At 33.7% G+C, this 19,318-nt stretch overlaps 1 non-coding gene across 1 annotated transcript; it reads left to right on the forward strand.

The window, feature by feature from the left end:
• Positions 1-604: 604 nt before the first annotated feature.
• On the forward strand, positions 605-711 carry LOC127116580 (small nucleolar RNA R71). The gene has a single exon (XR_007801399.1). It is a non-coding gene; the product is annotated as a small nucleolar RNA R71 (small nucleolar RNA).
• Positions 712-19,318: the final 18,607 nt, after the last annotated feature.

Raw genomic sequence — 19,318 nt, forward strand, 5'->3', positions numbered from 1 at the left:
GTTTTGTTGGGTTTGAGCGGTGATAAAATTTTCCATAATTTTCTCAAGGCTCGGCTTTGGTGGTACAGGTTGCATAGGTTGATTTGATCTTGGGGCTTAATAACTAGGTCTCGGAGGTGCATTATTTTGAATAGGGTTATTGTTTCTATAGGAGAAGTTAGGGTGATTCCTCCATCCAGGGTTATAGGTATTTGAATATGGGTTCCCTTGGGTGTAGTTCACTTGCTCGGAGTGGGTTTCGTTTAATAGACTGCATTCAGCGGATTGGTGTCCTTGGGTTCCACATATCTCACAATCCGACGAAACTGCGGCTACAGTATTCGGGTTCGTGTACATATGCTCGACTTTGAGAGCTAATGCGTCCATTTTAGCTTGCATCATGTCTATAGAGCTTAGTTCATGCACTCCTCCTTGGGCTTCCCTCTTCTCCATTGTCGCTCGTTCGACTCCCCATGATTGATGGTTTTGAGCCATGTCTTCAATGAGGGGGCTAGCTTCAGGGTAAGGTTTGTTCATCAGAGCACCGCCTGCGGCAGCGTCGATGGTCATCTTTGTGTTATAATGAAGTCCATTATAGAAGGTTTGAATGATTGACCAATTCTCTAAACCATGATGTGGGCATGCTCGTAATAACTCTTTATATCTCTCCCAAGCTTCGAACAGCGATTCTCCTTGGTTTTGGGTAAATCTATTTATATGGTTTCGAAGAACGGCGGTCTTACTCGGGGGAAAATATCTAGCAAGAAAAACTCTTCTAAGGTTATCCCAAGTCGTAATGGAATTGGGTGGAAGGGAATCTAACCATGATAGGGCTTTATCTCTGAGGGAAAAAGGAAATAATCTTAAACGTATTGCCTCAGGAGAAGCTCCATTGGTTTTAAAAGTATCTGCTAATTGAAGAAATATTTTTAAATGTTAGTTAGGGTTCTCGGTAGCGAGACCCGCGAATTGTCTCTGTTGCACTAATTGCAACAAGGATGGTTTAAGTTCAAAATTATTGGCTGGGATGATTGGGTTTGCTATACTAGAACTAGGTTCTTCGTTAGATGGATGAGCGAAATCTTTAAGAGGTCTTTGGTTTTGATCTTCGGCCATAGCTCTCTTAATTCTATGAAAGAATAAACGTGCGCGAGCGTAACGTTTAGGTTCCGCCAGAGGATTTACTAAACTTAAACTTCCGGTACTGCGAGTTCTTCGCATTGACCGGCGGGAAATAACCTAAGTCTAAACGATATAACAACAGGAAAATGAAATTTGACGAAATTGGTCCCCGGCAACGGCGCCAAAAAATTGATGCGTTGTTAAACTTGGTGTTCGCAAGTGTACGAACGCGTCAGAGTAATATAAAAGATTATCGAACCACAGAGACCAAGTGTCAATCTATCGTTATCTGTTGTGATGGTGTTTATCAAAGGCAGTCAAAATAGGTGTTTTTGTAGTGTGCAATGAAAAGTAAAGTATTGAAAATAGAATATAATTTATAAAGACAGGGTTGAATGTAATTCACGTAATCAGTTGATAATCCAAGTACTTGCTAATAGAACTACTTATGGGCAATGTTTCCTACTTTGAAAAGAACTAATTTAACAGGAACTGTCGCTTTCGCATATTCAGAACCGAATTGTACTCCCTAATCAAACCCTCTTATTGTCACTTATAAAAAGGCGTGCATTGCGTTAGAGTAGTAAACCTATTTTTAAGAAATATAGTATCTTAACTAAGTTGAAAAGTATTATAACCTGGATTTCTTAACCAAAAGAGGTTCTTACGAACCAGACTCTAAACTTATAAACGCGTCCGAAAATAGTTTTAAAATCTCTTTTCTCCTTGATGTTAAAAACTCCTAATGAACTAGACAAAGCGCTTTCGCTTTTTTTGAAATAGTTAAAAACAATTAAGTTTATAAAGACGTTGGACGGCTTTCGATCTTACCCAACGGAATTGAAGTGCGGGAAAACTTAAGTTGAAAGTTAAAATAGCCCTTAAGTGTTTCTACGAACAATTGTACAGATTATCGGTTTAATTACGATCCTTACATTCTAACCTTTTAGATTTAGTTAGACATGGTAAAGTAAAAGTGCATTAAAGTAAATAAAAGTAGTGCGAGTGCGAGAATTAAATAATTTAAAGCGAGTGCGAGGAAATAAATAATTTAAAGCGAGTGCGAGGAAATAAATAAAGTAAAGCGAGTGCGAGGAAATAAATAAAGTAAAGGCGAGTGCGGGAAATAAATAATTTAAAGCGAGTGCGGGAAATAAATAAAGCAAAGGCGAGTGCGGGAAATAAATAAAGTAAAGGCGAGTAATGAAAACCTGCTCCAATCGGAGGGCTGAGTAAATTGCAATGCGGAAAAGAAAATGGCGGTAGGATTAACTTCCTTCCAAAGTTCTCCAAACTCGATTACAGACTCTATCACAGACTTGATGACACAATTGTGGTAACACTCCAATGCGAAGCGACTACCACTATAAAATACTGAATATATGCCTAAGTGAAACAAATTTGCTTCTGAGTTTGCCTCTGTTCTAAGTTTGGATGGTTGTAAAACTGAATTCGCGTTTCTATTTATAGGAAAATAAAAAAGGTGGAATTGACTTGGATGCCCTTCAACTTGAAAATAGAGGAAACCGTTTCCTTCTTGTGGCGCCCGCCACAAGGCTAGGGCGCCCGCCACAAGCACAAAGTGGGGCGCCTTAATGGATGAAGTGGGGAAACGTGGGAGTTGAGGAAGTTGGACTTGGACACGTCATGGCTTGGTCTGTGGCGCCCGCCATGGGGTAAGCCATAAGCACAAAATGTTGAATTTTAGGGTTTTTAGCCCTTTTTCACTCCTTTTCTCGATCGGGGCTCCGTTTAAAGTAAAAACCTGAAAACAAAGGAAAACACAGTAATAACACAACAAAATGACAATAAAATAACTAGAATGCATGTGAAATCCGAGTCGAAAATACGTAAATTTTAGTGTGATCAATACCATCTAGAAACAGTAAAAAATAAGAGGCCTAAATCACTCAAAAAAGGTGGTGGCCAAATTACTTAAAAAAAGTGCAGGCCAAAATCACATAATCACAATATTTTAGGAGGCAAAAGGGCATTTATGCCAAAAGAATATTGTTTGATGATAACACTTGTGAGGTTTGAAAATCAGGTTATATAGGGCGTGTGGGGTACATTTTCACATTTTCCAAAAAATCTTCATTTACTTTAATTCAATGAATTAAGTATAAAAAAAATTATTTTCCTTTGACTATTATCCCTTCTCGAAGACAGGCCACACGTCAACCATAATATGATAAAATCTAAGATGAGAAGATGAAAAAAAGGTGAACAGTTTTCATAATAAGGTTATTCAATCATTTTCTTAATAACCATTTTGGATTTCTAGAAGCAACAATATGCATCGCATGATCTTGATTGTACGACCATGATGACGGATTTTAATTTTTTTTAAGTATAATTTTAAACTATGATGTCATTAATCTAAATGGTTATATGTTGATCTAATCAAGATCGTCTATTTTGGATCAAGTAATCATAGTTAGTCTTACATTCTGAATGAATTTGTATGTTTGCCTGAACTCCTGCATATAGAGGATACAATCCCTACTACTGAAATTTATTATATGGAATTCTCTCTAGAATCTTTGTCACTATAAAAACTCTTGCTTTGTCAATTCCTAAACAACCATTTTTTCTAAAAAATATCATCAATCTTTCTCTCTCAATCTCCCCCTCTCCCGGATCTGGATACTCCCCTGCCACTTATCTAATATTTTTCATCAAGCATTGATATCAATTGTTCATCGACCAATTAATATCTTTGATTACATATGGTAGACAATGATGAGTGTCTGAGATTGCAACAACATTATTCTACCTCTAGAGAGTATCCAAACTCCTCTCTTTTCCTCCCTCAAGCCCTCTTCGAGTCTAGTCCAAGATCAAATATCTACAATGGCAATAAGAATGGTAATTTATACCCATTTCAATTATAATGCAAAGTTTAATTTATTTTCTTGTTACAATTCTTGAGTTTGTCTCTTAGGATATGATGTGTGTGTGTTAGTTGGAAGAATTTCTAACAATCACTAAATTATTTTAAGCATGTGAAGTCCACTCGAATACCTCCAAAAATAAGGGTAACAAGTTCATCCTTGATTGCTATGACAATCCATTATGTTTATCTTACATAACTACCTTTCACAAAGATCATCGAGTAATTGCAGTGACTATTGGTTAATTTGATAAGTAGATCTCTATAATTTTGTAGATCTAGATCTACTTATCAAATTAAATAAGACTCATTGGGATTACTTGATGATATTTTCGATGATGTTTTATGCAAGATCCAAAGAATTTATTGGCATAACAATCAATTGTTACACTTATTTTTTGTGGGATTTGAATAGACTTCACATGCTGTGAAAAGTGTAGTTATTGCTAGAAATTTTTCCAACCAGGGAACACACATCATGTCCAAAAAGACAAATTCAACAATTTTACTAAGAAAATTTTGAAGAATTAATCTTGGCATTGTAATCGAAAGGGCTATTACTTACCATTCCGTTAGAAGTAAAAAGGTGAATGGGAGTCCTCGTGAGCATTACTTAGTTTGTAGGGGCATTGTAATATGTGAAGGGCGGAACTCGAATACGTAATTGTCTGCTTATTCACCTTAGGATTTTAATTTTTTTTATTTGTAATATATCCATTTTCAAGTTTAGGTTCTCCAATTAGGTTTTGCTTTAAAATGGTCCTATTGATTGTTTTTTTCTTTTTCATTTAGTTGTTGTTTTGTTTCCTTCTTATAAAATACATTTATTTATATATTTTAGTCTTGTTTTCCATATTTTTGTCATTTATATTCATCCCCGCACAAATTATCCCTAAATTTAAGAAAATATAATTTAAAAAATGGCTTGCAACAATTAAATAAAAATATATCATTCTTGTAAAACACGTGTATCCAAAACAATTGCACCAAAAACAAAACTTTTAATAACCTAGAGGGCTCTTAAATTTGTAGAACAATATCAACATAGAATTCCTAAAAATCCTTAAATAACATGGACATTTTAAAATTTACAAATAGTAGTTTCTCTTCATCAAATGACATGAATTTCTTTATAAATAGATATGTTTTGCACGCAGAAAAGAACACAAAATATATGAGTTTCATGAGGAAAATATCTATTAAAATTAGTCTAAATTATTTCTCATGTTTTTTTATGCACAAGAGTAGATTAGAAAACTTTATTCTTGAAAAATATCATGGGTTTATGTGTTTAATATGAGTATGCAATTAATATTGAGGATTTAAAAGTATCCTAAAAAGGATTCTTCAATTTACACTCATTTGCATCTGGTTTGCTTAAATTGTTGAAGACGATCCTAACTTAAAGCTTAGTGTGTTTACACACGCTTTGAAATTAGTGCAACAATCATTATGTCATTTTTATCAATTTTTATTCAGGTATTTGCACCAATCTTTCGACACAAGATCTAATATCTTTCACCTAAAACGGATAAGCATAGTATTGTGCATTTTTTATGGATCAAATCAAGCTCGTCTATCTTTAAGCGAATAATCTAATTTCTCTTACGATCTTATTTCATTTGTGTTTCTGCATGAACTCCTACATACATAGGATGCGGTTCCCAATATAAAAAATTCTTATATCGGATACCATCTAGAAACAGTAAAAAATAAGAGGCCTAAATCACTCAAAAAAGGTGGTGGCCAAATTACTTAAAAAAAGTGCAGGCCAAAATCACATAATCACAATATTTTAGGAGGCAAAAGGGCATTTATGCCAAAAAGAATATTGTTTGATGATAACACTTGTGAGGTTTGAAAATCAGGTTATATAGGGCGTGTGGGGTACATTTTCACATTTTCCAAAAAATCTTCATTTACTTTTATTCAATGAATTAAGTATAAAAAAAATTAGTTTCCTTTGACTATTATCCCTTCTCGAAGAGAGGCCACGCGTCACCCATAATATGATAAAATCTAAGATGAGAAGATGAAAAAAAGGTGAACAGTTGTCATAATAAGGTTACTCAATCATTTTCTTAATAACCATTTTGGATTTCTAGAAGCAACAATATGCATCGTATGATCTTGATTGTACGACCATGATGAAGGATTTTAACTTTTTTTAAGTATAATTTTAAACTATGATATCATTAATATAAATGGTTATATGTTGATCTAATCAAGATCGTCTATTTTTTATCAAGTAATCATAGTTAGTCTTACATTCTGAATGAATTTGTATGTTTGCCTGAACTCGTGCATATAGAGGATACAATCCCTACTACTGAAATTTATTATATGGAATTCTCTCTAGAATCTTTGTCACTATATAAACTCTTGCTTTGTCAATTCCTACACAACCATTTTTTCTAAAAAATATCATCAATCTTTCTCTCTCAATCTCCCCCTCTCCCGGATCTGGATACTCCCCTGACACTTATCTAATATTTTTCATCAAGCATTGATATCAATTGTTCATCGACCAATTAATATCTTTGATTACATATGGTAGACAATGATGAGTGTCTGAGATTGCAACAACATTATTCTACCTCTAGAGAGTATCCAAACTCCTCTCTTTTCCTCCCTCAAGCCCTCTTCGAGTCTAGTCCAAGATCAAATATCTACAATGGCAATAAGAATTGTAATTTATACCCATTTCAATTATAATGCAAAGTTTAATTTTTTTCATGTTACAATTCTGGAGTTTGTCTCTTAGGATATGATGTGTGTGTGTTAGTTGGAAGAATTTCTAACAATCACTAAATTATTTTCAGAGGCGTTGTGATTTGGGTATATTGGAATTGAAGAGTAGTGTATCGTTCAAGCGATTCTGCGGTGTTAACAGAGTTGAGAAGTTGAGGATCTCTATTGGATGAATTGTCAGAGCTTTGAGAAAGGTGTGGATTGTTAGTGGAGTAAGATATACTCACTAATATGGAATAGTATTGTGAATATTCCGTATGGTAAAGTAGAAAGGATGGTTATGTTACGCACATGTCATAAGGTTTGGAAGTGAGGTAGTGTATCAGTGTTTCAGTTTCTAAGGCCACTAAAATATTTTGGAAGAACAAGAGTACTTAATGGAATATATATTTGGAATGGTACCTTGCAAGTGGTTGAAGACTTGAGGGATAAGGACGTTCAGTTTTGTTGGGAGCCTAAGGTAGTGGTGAAGTCTAAGAAGAGACTCGAGGACATGGTTGCCTATTCCAAGTGAAACATGTATGGACCAAATGGAGGTTAGAAGATAAACCAAGTGTGTCCAGTTTTAGAAGGGAGATCGGATTTGAGATAGCTCGTCAGCGGTTCAGTGTTAGTAAGAGACCATTATGGAATGATGAGTTACGTAAAGATCAATTATAAGAGTTTGTGTTGGAGGCCGATAGCGCACATTATATAGTAATGGAAGCTCCAGTGGGTTTTGGTTGTATGAGAACTGGTTGAGGATAAGAGCAATTAAGTTGGATCTAAGGAAGTCTAGTAGAATGGTTTTGTAATTGGAACTAGGAGAATTACCATGGGAAGACAAGTGAACACCGAGTGTGGAAGTAATGTGGATGTTGCAATACAACTGTCGTAATGGGGTACATTTTAGATAAAGGCACAATGGGATCATTAAGATTCATTAAGACAAAGTTATGGGCGTGTAGTTGATGATTGTTCACATCGAGGATTTCTAGAGTATGTAGTGTGTAACCCCCGAGGTCGGAGAGGCCGAAGAGTGGTTACATGTAACATCCGAGGGCGATGGAGTGGTTGTCGATGCATGATGCATGACAATGAGACACTCCTAGCAGCTTCTAGGGGAAAAACCGAATTCACATCGGAATGAGAGGGATCCTGAGGCTATGCAGGTATGAGACTACATGGTTGAAAGAAGGCTTATAAGGATTAATTGATACTACCTATATCAACAAGATGCATCTTCTTTTCGGTATCCTAACCAATAAGAACTCCATAGTTAAGCGTGCTTGACTTGGAGTAGTATTGGGATGGGTGACCTTCTGGGAAGTTTCCTGGAAAGCGTGCGAGTGAGGACAAAACATGTTGAAAAGGCCCGTGTTGATTTGTGGGGTTAGTTGATAATCCTGAAAGCAGTCTGGGGTGTTACATAGTGGAATAGAGGAAGTTAAACCTTGGTATTAAGAGAAGTATATCATTATGTCTCACAAGTAAGTGTAATGGATTCCTTGTCGGGAGAGGGATGTAAAGTAACATACATTTTGTTGAGCAGTGAGTCTTGTATTCTAAGAAGTTGAGTTGATGATAGACAATGAAAGATAGTTGTTATTTATCTTCTTGAGAAGTGTTTGGTTGGTTGGCTGCGGAGTGTAAACGTTCACACCGTGTTGGAGCTAAGGATGTCCTAAATGTCATAAGTGTACCGTTGTGGATGTACAAATTGAGGATGGAGTTACAAGTCACCGCAAGTCAGATTGGTAGTTTTGAGATTGGGATTTCTGAAGGTGTAGTGCGTAGGTGTAGTGCGTAGTTGGTCATCTGAGGAGATATCATGGAAGTCAGACGCGTGGGAAAACGAACCTGGTAGACCATGCTTAGTTTAAGTAAGTCTGGGAAGTACCACTATTATGATTATGAATAACTATACGGAACGGACTTGGAAGAGACCTACTAAGTGCTGATCTGGAAGAGATTAGCTAGGTATGTGGTATAAATTGATAAGGTGTGAAGTGGTTGGTCATGGTATGAAATTGATTAATTCATTCGGATTCATAGTCTCAGATGTAGACTCCCTGAGAGTGGTAATGGATGTGTACGATGATACTCTACCCTATTGGAAGGATTCATGAGTTTTACTTCCCAGGAGGGACGAGAATCAGTTATTCCTAAAGTTAAACATGTAACTCGGACTGTATGTTGGTAAGGGCATGAGCTAAGATTATGGAAGATGAGACAGGATGATTGAGATGAATGATTTTGGATACGAAGTGATGTCATCTCTAGATATGTGTGAAGTATATTTTTGTGTGACCCTGTGAGGTGTATGGACACTCATAGTTACGTTCTAGATTGCTTAAGTTCCTTAGAAGTGGTATTTTGTTGATGATTTAAAGTTCCTTGATGGTGTTACATTGTCTTGGTCGAGATCATGTGTCGGGAGAAATCTTGAATGAATCAAAACCCTATGAGAGGATTTGATATGGAATATAGTAACCAGAACCGGATGTTGTCAAACTAATTTGGTTTAGCTGCACCAAACACGTGATGAATTTGGATGTTCTATGTTTTTATGGTTGTAACAATGTAACTCCTGGATACCTATCTTTTGAAGAGTGTTGGTTTTATTCTACACTTTTGTGAGTCACCAAGGAAGTTATTCTACTAATGGAAGTCGGTAAGGTTCTAGTACCATTTTGGACAATAGACACCCTGAAAGGTAAGTTTGTTTCTTTGTGGATTGTTATCTAAACAGTAGTGCCTAGGAATCCTAAGTGTTCCACTATTGGAATCAGAGTATCACAATGGAAGGTGATGGATGAAAGAGATCAATCAAGTCTATGGGGATCAAGGGGATAGTTACTCATAAGAATGAGAGTAAGATAATCTCGTGCTAATGGTTCTATCTTATTGGAGTAGTACGAGAGAAGGGAAACGATTGAAGTAGAGGCTTGCAGCATGTAGCATTATGTCAGGTGATGTTTATAAGATTATCGATAAATGGATTACAAAGTTGTCACACTTGTTGAAGGAATGATAAGAGAAGAGTAGTCAATATTGTATGTGGTTAAGGAATCAATAAATTTTCTTATGAAGAATTAATGAGTATTGATTAACCAAGTCCAGATAAGATGTTGTAATTATGTTTTGTGTAACTTAGTACAAGGAAGGGAAGTCATGGTTTCCGGGAAGAAAGTGACCCACTGAGGTTGAGCGGTATATAAGAGGAATCAAGTGAGAGCAAGCTTAAATGTTAATCCAATATCAGAATGAGATTGTGATGGAAATCAAGAAGTTTCGAGAGTTCATGAAAGAAGGAAATTTGATAGCAAAGACAAGTTAGAAGAATGAGTATGTTAGAGACTTGGAATTGAGGAGAGGTCAAGTGTTGGTCTAAGATGTTGATTCAAGGTTTGTTTGTTTGTTGAGCGAAGGAAATTCGGGGGCGAATTTCAATTTAAGGGGGGGAGAATGTAATATCCCATATTCCCTTAAATGCTCAATTAATTGTCAGTTGAGATCAATTGAATTCCTATGTAAATTATCTATTATCATTTGTAACGATTAGAGCTCCTATGTGCTCTAAATGTTGTCAATTGGGACCAATAGAGTAACCGGTAAACTCTGAAGGGATTAATTATTAATAAAAGAGACAGACCAATATTAATAAGTACAAGAGAGGGCATCTTTGGTAACATTAATAATTGGTCAATTGGTACTGGAAGAAGAAATATCAATTGGGATACTTTGTTACTACCTAATATTATAATATATATATGTATTATATGTTATATATATATTATGTGGTAGTAAGAGTAAGAAGAAGAGAAAGGATAAGAAGAAAGGATAAAGATAGAAGAAGAGAGTTATCAGAAAAGGGAAAAGAAGAGAAAGAGAAAGAAAGAGGAAAAGAGAAGGAGAAAGAAAGAAGAAAAGAGAAAGAGGAAGGAAGAAGATCATGTTCATCAACACCATCACCTCCTTCATCTTCTTCTTCTACTAGGTGAGTTCTTAGATAGTTTTAGCATTGGGGGAAAATAATCTATATTTATGGGTGTTGTTGAAAAATCATGCTATGTGAAAATAGTAGGTAAAAATGGTATATGGAAAGGAAAATAAAAGAGGAGTTATTTAAGGAAAGAAGTTACAGAGAGAATTAATGGAAATTGGAATTTTTCCCTCTGGGCAAATTCATGAGTGGTTAACCGGTTAACACTGAAACAGAATTTAATTTCCTGTTTGTAAAAAATACATCACCAAAGGGATTCGAACTCAGGACCTCCTTGAAACTGTGTATGCCTTACCACCAGGCTAGAGAGGTTGTTGTTGAATGCTTATGCAATGAATAAATATTAACCTAAATCTTGATTAAGATAGATTGATGAATTAATTGAGTATTATACCTCCGTTTTGGACACGGCCGGATGCGTTAGAAAGATAAAGTAAAGGGCTATTATTATTGTTCCATGTTATAAAATATTATGTGATTTATAAATGCCATGAATTTTATCATGATGAAAATTAAATATTGTTGTTATGTGGAAAGTGAAGTAATATGATTAAAAACTTTACAAAGATGAGTAAGGAAACCTAGGAGAATAATGTGATTAATAACTTAGAAATATGATCTAGGTTATGGAACATATGTGATATATGTATGAGAATACGGTATTCATTCGTACGACGCTTATGTGAGGTCGTGGACGAATTGTTGCCACGATTGAGAATGAGACGCATTGTATGGAACATGCCATGTTATTATTTGTGTATCATGGTGAATGAAGTCACCTATGATTATGGAACATGCTATGTTATTATTTGTGTATTATGGTGAATGAAGTCACCTGTGATTTATGAATTTGTTATGGTTCGTGGAACCAATGATTTGCGAAACCGATCATGTATTCAGAATGTCTGTTTTTCTGTGGTGGTACACATCTCTTGTGGTATGCTTAGATGAGTAAGCATTGGGATGTGGGACCAATGATTCGAGCCTCAAATGGGTTTGAGCCCCAACCATGGCGGACATGGGGGAAAGGTGGACACCTATGTGGGTTAGAGTCCCATACGGTGAAAGATACCCTAGGTGGGTTAGAGTCCCATACGGGTGATGGTTCTTAAAAGTGGGTTAGATTCCCATAGGGGAACCTGATATCCACCGCGAAAGTCGAATCATACGGACATGCGTGAACCAAGCCTTGGCCTAGACGTAGGTCCGGTTGAGGATCGATGTTGCGTGAATCTGAATAATGATCGTGGTTGAGTTATGAGAACTCAGATGCATGTTGCCATACAATTGCGAGATAGTTTCCCCATCGCTCAAGTCTTCGTTCCCTTGTTGACTTGAGTTGGATATGAGTTGAATATTGATTAGAACCCTGTAGAGCCGAGTGGACCCATAGGATAGGAGAACTCACTGAGATTATTATCTCATCCCATTATTGTTGTTATTTTTCAGGTATTCTTTACAGGTTAGATCTAAGAGAAACTGCTATGGATGTTCCAAGGGTTGCTGTTCATTATAATCTTCCGCTGTGGAGTTGTGTGCAATGAAGATATTGTACATAGTTCTTAGATTTTTTATTGTTTAGGCATTATTGTATAACATGTTCCAGTGATGTTTTAGTTTGGACATGTATATATATTGACGCCATTAGGCACTTATGTTGTGACATTACCAAGATTTAACACTTGTATTATATTATTCTAGATATATATTATACGGGTTGTTACAATATAATTTAAAAAATGGCTTGCAACAATTAAATAAAAATATATCATTCTTTTAAAACACGTCTATCCAAAACAATTGCACCAAAAAGAAAACTTTTATTAACCTAGAGGGCTCCTAAATTTGTAGAACAATATCAACATAGAATTCCTAAAAATCCTTAAATAACATGGACATTTTAAAATTTACAAATAGTAGTTTCTCTTCATCAAATGACATGAATTTCTTTATAAATAGATATGTTTTGCACGCAGAAAAGAACACAAAATTTATGAGTTTCAAGAGGAAAATATCTATTAAAATTTGTCTAAATTATTTCTCAAGTTTTTTTATGCACAAGAGTAGATTAGAAAACTTTATTCTCGAAATATGTTATGGGTTGATGTGTTTAATATGAGTATGCAATTTATATTGAGGATTTAAAAGTATCCTAAAAAGGATTCTTCAATTTACACTCATTTGCATCTGGTTTGCTTAAATTGATGGAGACGATCCTAACTTAAAGCATAGTAATGTGCATTTTTTATGGATCAAATCAAGCTCGTCTATCTTTAAGCGAATAATCTAATTTCTCTTACGATCTTATTTCATTTGTGTTTCTGCATGAACTCCTGCATACATAGGATGCGGTTCCCAATATAAAAAATTCTTATATCGGATACCATCTAGAAACAGTAAAAAATAAGAGGCCTAAATCACTCAAAAAAGGTGGTGGCCAAATTACTTAAAAAACTGCAGGCCAAAATCACATAATCATAATATTTTAGGAGGCAAAAGGGCATTTATCCCAAAAGAATATTGTTTGATGATAACACTTGTGAGGTTTGAAAATCAGCTTATATAGGGCGTGTGGGGTACATTTTCACATTTTTCCATAAAATCTTCATTTACTTTTATTCAATGAATTATATATATAAAAAATTAGTTTCCTTTGACTATTATCCCTTCTCGAAGACAAGCCACGCGTCACCCATAATATGATAAAATCTAAGATGAGAAGATGAAAAATAGGTGAAAAGTTGTCATAATAATGTTATTCAATCATTTTCTTAATAACCATTTTGGATTTCTAGAAGCAACAATATGCATCGTATGATCTTGATTAAAAGACCATGATGAAGGATTTTAATTTTTTTTAAGTATAATTTTAAACTATGATGTCTTTAATCTAAATGGTTATATGTTGATCTAATCAAGATCGTCTATTTTTTATCAAGTAATCATAGTTAGTCTTACATGCTTAATGAATTTGTATGGTTGCATGAACTCCTGCATATAGAGGATACAATCCCTAGTACTGAAATTTATTTTATGGAAATCTCTCTAGAATCTTTGTCACTATATAAACTCTTGCTTTGTAAATTCCTAAGCAACCCTTTTTTGTAAAAAATATCATCAATCTTTCTCTCTCAATCTCCCCCTCTCCCGGATCTGGATACTCCCCTGCCACTTATCTAATATTTTTCATCCAGCATTGATATCAATTGTTCATCGACCAATTAATATTTTTGATTACATATGGTAGACAATGATGAGTGTCTGAGATTGTAACAACATTATTCTACCTCTAGAGAGTATCCAAACTCCTCTCTTTTCCTCCCTCAAGCCCTCTTCGAGTCTTGCCCAAGATCAAATATCTACAATGGCAATAAGAATGGTAATTTATACCCATTTCAATTACAATGCCAAGTTTAATTTTTTTTCTTGTTACAATTCTTGAGTTTGTCTCTTAGGATATGATGTGTGTGTGTGTGCTAGTTGGAAGAATTTCTAGCAATCACTAAATTATTTTAAGCATGTGAAGTCCACTCGAATACCTCCAAAATTAAGTGTAACTAGTTCATCCTTGATTGCTATGACAATCCATTATGTTGATCTTACATAACTACCTTTCACAAAGATGATTGAGTAATTCCAGTGACTATTGGTTAATTTGATAAGTAGATCTCTATAATTTTGTAGATCTAGATCTACTTATCAAATTAAATAAGACTCATTGGGATTACTCGATGATCTTTTTGATGAGGTTTTATGCAAGATCCAAATGATTCATTGGCATAACAGTCAATTGTTACACTTATTTTTTGTGGGATTTGAATAGACTTCACATGCTGTGGAAACGGTAGTTATTGCTAGTAATTTTTCCAACCAGGGAACACACATCATGTCCAAAAAGACAAATTTTCAACAATTTTACTAAGAAAATTTTGAAGAATTAATCTTGGCATTATAATCGAAAGAGGTATTACTTACCATTCCGTTAGAAGTAAAAAGGTGAATGGGAGTCCTCATGAGCATTACTTAGTTTGTAGGGGCATTGTAATATGTGAATTGCGGAACTCGAATACGTAATTGTCTGCTTATTCACCTTAGGATTTTAATTTTTTTTATTTGTAATATATCCATTTTCAAGTTTTGGTTCTCCAATTTTGTTCTGCTTTAAAATGGTCCTATTGATTGTTTTTTTCTTTTTCATTTTATTGTTGTTTTGTTTCCTTCTTATAAAATATATTTATTTATATATTTTAGTCTGGTTTTCCATATTTTTGTCTTTTATATTCATCCCCGCACAAATTATCCCTAAATTTAAGAAAATATAATTTAAAAAATGGCTTGCAACAATTAAATAAAAATATATCATTCTTGTAAAACACGTGTATCCAAAACAATTGCACCAAAAACAAAACTTTTAATAACCTAGAGGGCTCCTAAATTTGTAGAACAATATCAACATAGAATTCCTAAAAATCCTTAAATAACATGGACATTTTAAAATTTACAAATAGTAGTTTCTCTTCATCAAATGACATGAATTTCTTTATAAATAGATATGTTTTGCACGCAGAAAAGAACACAAAATTTATGAGTTTCATGAGGAAAATATCTATTAAAATATGTCTAAATTATTTCTCTTGTTTTTTTATGCACAACAGTAGATGAGAAAACTTTATTCTCGAAAAATATCATGGGTTGATGTGTTTAATATGAGTATGCAATTTATATTGAGGATTTAAAAGTATCCTAAAAAGGATTCTTCAATTTACACTCATTTGCATCTGGTTTGCTTAAATTGTTGGAGACGATCCTAACTTAAAGCATAGTGTGTTTACACACGCTTTGAAATTAGTGCAACAATCATTATGTCATTTTTATCAATTTTTATTCAAGGATTTGCACCAATCTTTCGACACAAGATCTAATATCTTTCACCTAAAACAGATAAGCATAGTAATGTGCATTTTTTATGGATCAAATCAAGCTCGTCTATCTTTAAGCGAATAATCATAATTTCTCTCACGGTCTTATTTCATTTGTGTTTCTGCATGAACCCCTGCATACATAGGATACGGTTCCCAATATAGAAAATTCTTATATCGGATACCATCTAGAAACAATAAAAAATAAGAGGCCTAAATCACTCAAAAAAGGTGGTGGCCAAATTACTTAAAAAAAGTGCAGGCCAAAATCACATAATCATAATATTTTAGGAGGCAAAAGGGCATTTATCCCAAAAGAATATTGTTTGATGATAACACTTGTGAGGTTTGAAAATCAGCTTATATAGGGCGTGTGAGGTACATTTTCACATTTTTCCATAAAATCTTCATTTACTTTTATTCAATGAATTATATATATAAAAAATTAGTTTCCTTTGACTATTATCCCTTCTCGAAGCAAGCCACGCGTCACCCATAATATGATAAAATCTTAGACGAGAAGAAGAAAAATAGGTGAAAAGTTGTCATAATAATGTTATTCAATCATTTTCTTAATAACCATTTTGGATTTCTAGTAGCAACAATATGCATCGTATGATCTTGATTAAAAGACCATGATGAAGGATTTTAAATTTTTTTAAGTATAATTTTAAACTATGATGTCATTAATCTAAAAGGGTATATGTTGATATAATCAAGATCGTCTATTTTTGATCAAGTAATCATAGTTAGTCTTACATTCTTAATGAATTTGTATGTTTGCATGAACTCCTGCATATAGAGGATACAATCCCTAGTACTGAAATTTATTATATGGAATTCTCTCTAGAATCTTTGTCACTATATAAGCTCTTACTTTGTCAATTCCTAAACAACCCTTTTTTGTAAAAAATATCATCAATCTTTCTCTCTCAATCTCCCCCCTCTCCCGAATCTCGATACTCCCCTGCCACTTATCTAATATTTTTCATCAAGCATTGATATCAATTGTTCATCGACCAATTAATATCTTTGATTACATATGGTAGACAATGATGAGTGTCTGAGATTGCAACAACATTATTCTACCTCTAGAGAGTATCCAAACTCCTCTCTTTTCCTCCCTCAAGCCCTCTTCGAGTGTTGTCCAAGATCAAATATCTACAATGGCAATAAGAATGGTAATTTATACCCATTTCAATTACAATGCCAAGTTTAATTTTTTTCTTGTTACAATTCTTGAGTTTGTCTCTTAGGATATGATGTGTGTGTGTGTGCTAGTTGGAAGAATTTCTAGCAATCACTAAATTATTTTAAGCATGTGAAGTCCACTCGAATACCTCCAAAATTAAGTGTAACTAGTTCATCCTTGATTGCTATGACAATCCATTATGTTGATCTTACATAACTACCTTTCACAAAGATGATTGAGTAATTCCAGTGACTATTGGTTAATTTGATAAGTAGATCTCTATAATTTTGTAGATCTAGATCTACTTATCAAATTAAATAAGACTCATTGGGATTACTCGATGATCTTTTCGATGAGGTTTTATGCAAGATCCAAATGATTCATTGGCATAACAGTCAATTGTTACACTTATTTTTTGTGGGATTTGAATAGACTTCACATGCTGTGAAAACGGTAGTTATTGCTAGAAATTTTTCCAACCAGGGAACACACATCATGTCCAAAAAGACAAATTTTCAACAATTTTACTAAAAAATTTTGAAGAATTAATCTTGGCATTATAATCGAAAGAGGTATTACTTACCATTCCGTTAGAAGTAAAAAGGTGAATGGGAGTCCTCATGAGCATTACTTAGTTTGTAGGGGCATTGTAATATGTGAAGTGCGGAACTCGAATACGTAATTGTCTGCTTATTCACCTTAGGATTTTAATTTTTTTTATTTGTAATATATCCATTTTCAAGTTTTGGTTCTCCAATTTTGTTTTGCTTTAAAATGGTCCTATTGATTGTTTTTTTCTTTTTCATTTTAGTTGTTGTTTTGTTTCCTTCTTATAAAATATATTTATTTATATATTTTAGTCTGGTTATCCATATTTTTGTCTTTTATATTCATCCCCGCACAAATTATCCCTAAATTTAAGAAAATATAATTTATAAAATGGCTTGCAACAATTAAATAAAAATATATCATTCTTGTAAAACACGTGTATCCAAAACAATTGCACCAAAAACAAAACTTTTAATAACCTAGAGGGCTCCTAAATTTGTAGAACAATATCAACATAGAATTCCTAAAAATCCTTAAATAACATGGACATTTTAAAATTTACAAATAGTAGTTTCTCTTCATCAAATGACATGAATTTCTTTATAAATAGATATGTTTTGCACGCAGAAAAGAACACAAAAATTTATGAGTTTCATGAGGAAAATATCTATTAAAATATGTCTAAATTATTTCTCTTGTTTTTTTATGCACAACAGTAGATGGGAAAACTTTATTCTCGAAAAATATCATGGGGTTTATGTGTTTAATATGAGTATGCAATTTATATTGAGGATTTAAAAGTATCCTAAAAAGGATTCTTCAATTTACACTCATTTGAATCTGGTTTGCTTAAATTGTTGGAGACGATCCTAACTTAAAGCATAGTGTGTTTACACACGCTTTGAAATTAGTGCAACAATCATTATGTCATTTTTATCAATTTTTATTCAAGGATTTGCACCAATCTTTCGACACAAGATCTAATATCTTTCACCTAAAACAGATAAGCATAGTAATGTGCATTTTTTATGGATCAAATCAAGCTCGTCTATCTTTAAGCGAATAATCATAATTTCTCTCACGGTCTTATTTCATTTGTGTTTCTGCATGAACCCCTGCATACATAGGATACGGTTCCCAATATAGAAAATTCTTATATCGGATACCATCTAGAAACAATAAAAATAAGAGGCCTAAATCACTCAAAAAAGGTGGTGGCCAAATTACTTAAAAAAATTGCAGGCCAAAATCACATAATCATAATATTTTAGGAGGCAAAAGGGCATTTATCCCAAAAGAATATTGTTTGATGATAACACTTGTGAGGTTTGAAAATCAGCTTATATAGGGCGTGTGGGGTACATTTTCACATTTTTCCATAAAATCTTCATTTACTTTTATTCAGTGAATTATATATATAAAAAATTAGTTTCCTTTGACTATTATCCCTTCTCGAAGACAAGCCACGCGTCACCCATAATATGATAAAATCTAAGATGAGAAGATGAAAAATAGGTGAAAAGTTGTCATAATAATGTTATTCAATCATTTTCTTAATAACCATTTTGCATTTCTAGAAGCAACAATATGCATCGTATGATCTTGATTAAAAGACCATGATGAAGGATTTTAATTTTTTTTAAGTATAATTTTAAACTACGATGTCTTTAATCTAAATGGTTATATGTTGATCTAATCAAGATCGTCTATTTTTGATCAAGTAATCATAGTTAGTCTTACATGCTTAATGAATTTGTATGTTTGCATGAACTCCTGCATATAGTGGATACAATCCCTAGTACTGAAATTTATTTTATGGAAATCTCTCTAGAATCTTTGTCACTATATAAACTCTTGCTTTGTAAATTCCTAAACAACCCTTTTTTGTAAAAAAATATCATCAATCTTTCTCTCTCAATCTCCCCCTC

This window comes from Lathyrus oleraceus, chromosome 1 (assembly GCF_024323335.1).
Source record: "Lathyrus oleraceus cultivar Zhongwan6 chromosome 1, CAAS_Psat_ZW6_1.0, whole genome shotgun sequence".
Taxonomy (NCBI): domain Eukaryota; kingdom Viridiplantae; phylum Streptophyta; class Magnoliopsida; order Fabales; family Fabaceae; genus Lathyrus; species Lathyrus oleraceus.